The following is a 6,110-nucleotide window of genomic DNA, read 5'->3' as shown; positions in this document are numbered from 1 at the left end:
TTTACCAGTGAGGCCAGGAGTAGACAAGATGATTAAGGATCCCGGAACGGCTTTGAAGGATCCCTGTCGCATGACGCGAGATGCACATCGAGGCTGCTGCTCTGTAGCCTTCCAAAGAATACCTATCTACATGTCGACAAAGCGCACAGAATCGGAAATTGAACGCGTGTATAAAAATACCGGGTTCGAGAGATAAAGGGAAACCTGTTTTTCTTGTGCCGCATAAATTAACGGCACATGCGTAACAAAGATGACTGACCGCGTCTTGCCCAAAGAATCCGGTGGGATGGCGCAAGGCTCTCGCAAATGTAAAAATGGTTCGCGTATTAACTCTGCACAAAATTAATAGAGAGTCAATAAGTACCGTTTGTGTTATGATTAAACAAACAGCAATGCTCAAATTTTGACGTGGCCTGCCCTAACAGAAGTGAACGGTAAATATATTTAGAGCGTAGCTGTTAGGCGTCCGTTTCCGGCTTGAGCGGCGTCGCCGTCGCCGTCGGCGTAACCGCCTGGTGCTTATGGGACACTTGACATCATTGGTGACGTCATCAGTGACGGTGACGATGCCGATTACAATGGACAAAGTTTCCATCTGTATCTGTATTTCAGTATCGAAATACATTTTCGTCGTATTTTTTTAATACCGATACAATACCGAGCCAATATATCTTGTTGCAATGTTCGAGAAATTAATGAACCCAATCGAAAGCTCAAGAGACTCTTTCCTATCTTTTTTTCGTGTTCCAGGGCGGTAGGAGGTACAGTAAATAGGACCATAAAGCTTTGTTATCAAGCAGACCGAGGTTTGTTTCAAACATTAGGCCCCCGAAATTGGTAACTCCCTTCCCTACTTTCCAGATAGAACATATGTCTTCCGGAGTGCTTCCGTTGGGCAACTATTTTTGTCGAATCAAAACGTTGAAGGCACTGTGTGTACGAGGTTTACAAGAGTACATTGCACTCCCAATCCAATTTACTAGAGCGAGCGTAAAGTTCCTTTCTTGAGATTAAATAAAAGAATCCCATTTCATTTCAAGGCACCCTCTTGAAATGACTGGAGAAAAGGTACCGACATTGGACTGAAGGTTGCTGACCTCTTCCGGATATTTGAATATATATAAAACGAATTTAGAGGTTTATGTGATATTGGTTCAAAACATTCAATATATCTAAAAAAGAACTGCACTGCATTCTGCGTGGAAAGTGTTTTAAATCCATTAAATACCGGCTTAGTTCCCACAGCTTCATGGTAAAAGAAAAATTGCAATTTTGTGCAAAAGAGGTTGGGCTCGAGAACGACCGAGTTTAACTTCAATTTTTGCCTCAAGGATAGTACGAGTTTTTGTTTTCACTGGAGGATTCCTTTTTCGCCTTAGAAGTACAAACACTTTCAACGAGCCTACATATCACTATCTCCAAGCGATGTCTTCATATACAAAAAGAAAAGAATATAAACTTTCCTACTGTGGACGCGGTCTTCGTTTGTCTTATGTGAACCCGTGTTCGTTGACACTTATAGACACAATTTCGTGTTTTCAGATAAATCCGAAAAACTCCGAAAAACACTCGCCAGTAAAATTTTGATCGATTGGGATTTATCCGGTTATCTCCAAATTGTTATATGCCAATGCCCCCCCCCCCCCCCCCCCAACCAAAAAAAAAAAAAAAAGAAGACTTGGTAAAGACGGTCATTTACAATTAAGTTTGATCAGTGCACAGGGTCAATGATCCCGGGAAAATGACACCAGAGTTATCTTTGAAATCTCGGATCATTAACCAAAGACTTATCTCGTCAAGGTACAGGACAACATTTCATTGTATACTTTCAGGTAACGACAAAAGCCTCTGTATTGGTTTCTAGATTTGGCCATGCTGTTCGTGCTTTGAAGGTAGGTAGAGGTCGTGGTTTTGTAACAGTGAGAGCTATGTAGCATAGAGATTGCATTAAATTGGGAAGAGGACCAGTTGAAACTTCCCTATTACATCCTTTACCACTCCATCTCGAGCGGCCGCGCTGGGTAGCATGGAATAGGATGGGATGAATACGTACTTCCCAGGGACTACCTACGGGAGTTTATTTTTAAGGTATCGACGTTTATCGAAGTAACACATGTGTGCAACTTTTGCCGTAGGACAAATTAGTATTGCCAATGGCTATGGCACCAACACCAAATTCAGCTGAAGAAATAATAATTGATACCAGCGCGTTTTATTTTTCTTTATCTGGCATACGTTTGCACCTGAATATTATATATGTACTTATTTTTAACATGAAACACTGCGCAATTAAGCTCCGAATTTTTTTAGATTTTGGAATCAAACAAAAATAAACTCCTATAAACTCTGAGTTTTAGGAAAAAAATTAACTCCGAAAAACACCCTATAGATTTGACGAAAAATGAACTCTGAAAACATGGAATCCTACTTCTGGAACGCTTCATCTTTTTCGCTATCATGACTCTGAGCCCAAATCGGCAGCAGCTGACCGAACAACTCTTTAAAAAACTACATCTCATCAAATGTAGTCGAGCGTAGCAGCAAAGTTCTGTTTACTCTTGTTTGGTATGGCTTCCATATAAAAAAAAAAGAATATGTAACAAAAGGTCGTTTCATTTTTGTTTTCCAATAAAAACGTTTTTGCCTGCAATACGAGAGTTCCCATCGTACAAAGCTGTTTTTAGACAAAAGTGTGTGCGAGTGTTACTGCCCTTGGAAAATTAGTATACCTGTTTTTGTAATTTCAAGTACCTGTCTATTTTTCAAATGTATTTCTGATATATTTCACAAGACTTTATTACGGCTGTATTTCAGTATCACTATTTTAGCTGTCTTCGTCATGTATCGCAGTATATGTATTTTCAAATACATCTTAGAGCATATCTGTACAGCCCTGCCGGGTAGAACCTAAAGTAAGAAGACAAATACATATTAAAAGGTCCTGGTTTCAATGTGATGATAATTTAAAAATTTCAGGGCCGGAGAAAAGCTTTTCAGAAAATACCGCTCGACCAGAGGGGGCCAAATTACTTTTGCTGTCTAAATAAATGACACTACTATAATTACTTTGCCTCATACAACTAAAATGTAATTTATTTACTTTAAACATTACCACAACAAAAAGTACTTAATACAATTTGAAATTATTACCAGAAGCAATTAATTACTTTCTCATTACTTTTTAATGTCTTTTACAAAAATCACTATTACTTTCTTGCTGCATATGCTTTTATTTATTTTATAAACATTTTATTTGCATAAACCGATTTTTACTGTCTGCCTTACCAAGCTCGAAGCATGGCTAGGCTTGCCGTGAGGATCTGGAGCCGAGTTTTAGAGGCGAGAGGCCCGGCAGCCCATTTTGGGATAGCTCAAAGAATCTAGATGATTCACTTGAACGTGTCCATTGGTTTAGGTGGAACAAATACGCTTGCCTGAGCACTTCGTTTCGCGTTCCCCAGGATGCTCCTCTAAAGAAGACAAAAATAAGGAGCCACAGCTGCCCAGCCTGTTGTTACGAAATAAAAACAGACGTCCAATAGTCACAAAAAGAAAATGAAACGTTTACAACACCCTGTAACCCCGAATTAGAGCGCAGCTCTTGAGGAGGAGGAGGAGGAAGGGTACTGAGGTGAAAGAATGCCCCTCTTCCCTCCTCCTCATCCTCCCTGCTACTCTTCCTCCCCTCCTCCTCTTCCTTCACCTCCTCCTCCCTCATCCTTCAAGCTCCTCCCCGCCTCTCCTCCACCTCCCTCCCCCTCCCCTGGTCGTCGTCCTCCTCGTCCCCTCCCATCGCCCTCCTTCCCCTCCTCCTCCCTCCTCCTCCTCCCCGCGAATGCATTATGGGACATTTCCCTAAATGCACCACTCAGTTACGCCGACACCCACGTCGCTGTCAGCGTCGCGTTGGCGGCGCACGCTGACGCTTACATCGAGTCGCACACCGTGTACTCAACCGTTGCGGAACGCGGGTATGGTACGGCCATCCCGCCGCTGGCTTCGGATCCCTTCGCTTGCGCCAAAGATGGATTAGGTTTACACCATCGTTACCTGTCATGAAGAAAACTCACGCTTTGAGCAACGCAGCTAGTGGTTTTGTTGCATCGTTTCCTCCGAGGCGAAAGGGCCCGAATAAGGTAAAGACGCGAGTATCGTGTCTTACGTTAGTAAGAAAGCGAGGATAGGCTTACTCGGCCAGATACAAACGAGGAGCCTGGCCCCGTTCACATAGCTGACTTAAAGGGATACTACCGTCGTGATGGGGAAAGTGATAAACATGAGTTTGCGGTAGGACACAGCAAATCCCCTGTTCCTGGCGACCCAGGAGCGAGCTCTGGAATCCGGACTCGCCGAGTTAGCCGCATGGTACACGAACCCGTCGGCAAGCAATTTTGCAGTGGAGGCTTTGGACACGACCACAATCTGCGGCAGAGTATTTGTTCGATGTGTGTTGTTTTAACTGTTCTGCGCAGAATAGCTTCTTGGAAAGACTGCGATGGACGGCGTCAACCAGGAAGTTCACCGGGAGGAAACACGGACCCATCAGTTTTCCCAAGTGGTCAGGGTGGCTGACACTTGTTCGGCCTGACGAACGGTTCAAGCGGGCAGTTCTACGCCCGCGGCGACCTCCAAGCGGAACGGGGCCGTTCCGTCCGCGTCGGGGGACCAGCTTACAGCAAGCTTCCTGGGTCCCACCACCATTTACGCCGCTTTCGGACGCTACAACGTGGCCCCTCCGGCAACAACAGCAGCCGCCTCTCCGACACCTCTCGCCGCCCCGACCAGTGCATTTACCTGTCGCCCTAGTCCATCGACGTGGAAGAACTTCCCCCTGAGGCCCGTGAAGTCCCGTGTATCGGAAGTCCTCCAAAGTTTGGGCCTTGAGGAGGGGAGAGTGTAGGAGACGAGTATGCAAGACGACGGGGCTGAGGGCACGTGACAGACGGTCGGCCGAAAAGACACGAGCTGGCGCGAGACAGAGCGTGCTGCGCCAGGCTGGGGCGGGCAGGAACGACGAAGCCGGTCTGGTTTGTCTGGCCCATGGCGATCCCCGGAGCGGTCCACCAGCGATGTTTGGAGCAAGACCGGTGGGAACGGCGAGCCCTGGCCATACCGACCTGGGCCATGACGGTCCCGGGGTGGTTCCGCAGCGAGACTTGGACTGTGATAGCCCGGGACAGCTAGCCTACGCAGTGCTGGCGGGGGAAGGACGATCCCCAGGCCTGGACATGGACTCTGACTGCAAGCTCTGAACAACAGGCGACAACCAGGGTCGGCGGGCCCGCAGTACCGACTCTCGAGGACGGTCAACCGGGAAGTAAGCACCTTTGCTGTCTTCTAGGTGTGTTGTGTCACTCCCTGGGAGACGAGCGAAGCACATACCGATCGGGTGGCGATTATTAATAGAGCGAGATTACAAAGAAAGAACACCACAACCTTTATTTTTTACCCAAACTTGGAAACAGCGGAAAAAAGACAAGGGACAAGAACGAGAGGTGAACGAACAGAACGCTGACTGGCAACTGAAGTTTATTCCTGCGAAGAACGGAAAGGAAAACATAAAAGATGCAAGTTAGATAAAACATAATCCACCCCCTTGAGGCACACCCGAGCACTTAAACAAATCTGCCGAATTTCTTAATGAAAGTCACTTCGTCATCCGCCAAAGTCACGGACCGGGCACTAACACACGTTTCCGCTCCGTAGGTAGAAATAAAAAACGCCTCATCAATTTCTCTAGTCACTTTGTTGCGGCGACGAGCCAGAATCTTAACCTCCGTGAAAACCGGAGAACACGAACACCTATCGCAGTGAACTGCAAGGTATCCCGACGGTGAAGATTGAAGGGAAAAGGAATGCTCCCTGGCCCTAACATTGACACACTTCCCCCGTCTGACCTATGTACACCCTGCCACACAACAAGGGGATCAGATACACGACAGCGGTCGCGCATGTAATATACCGGGTTCGGTGGCTTTGGCGGATGACGAAGTGACTTTCATTAAGAAATTCGGCAGATTTGTTTAAGTGCGCGGCTGTGCCTCAAGGGGGTGGATTATGTTTTATCTATCTTGCATCTTTTATGTTTTCCTTTCCTTTCCTCGCAGGAA

The sequence above is a fragment of the Ixodes scapularis genome, unplaced genomic scaffold (assembly GCF_016920785.2).
Source record: "Ixodes scapularis isolate PalLabHiFi unplaced genomic scaffold, ASM1692078v2 PGA_scaffold8__174_contigs__length_109621045, whole genome shotgun sequence".
Lineage (NCBI taxonomy): Eukaryota > Metazoa > Arthropoda > Arachnida > Ixodida > Ixodidae > Ixodes > Ixodes scapularis.
The sequence above is the reverse complement of the archived record's forward strand: the minus strand, read 5'-3'. Positions refer to the sequence as shown.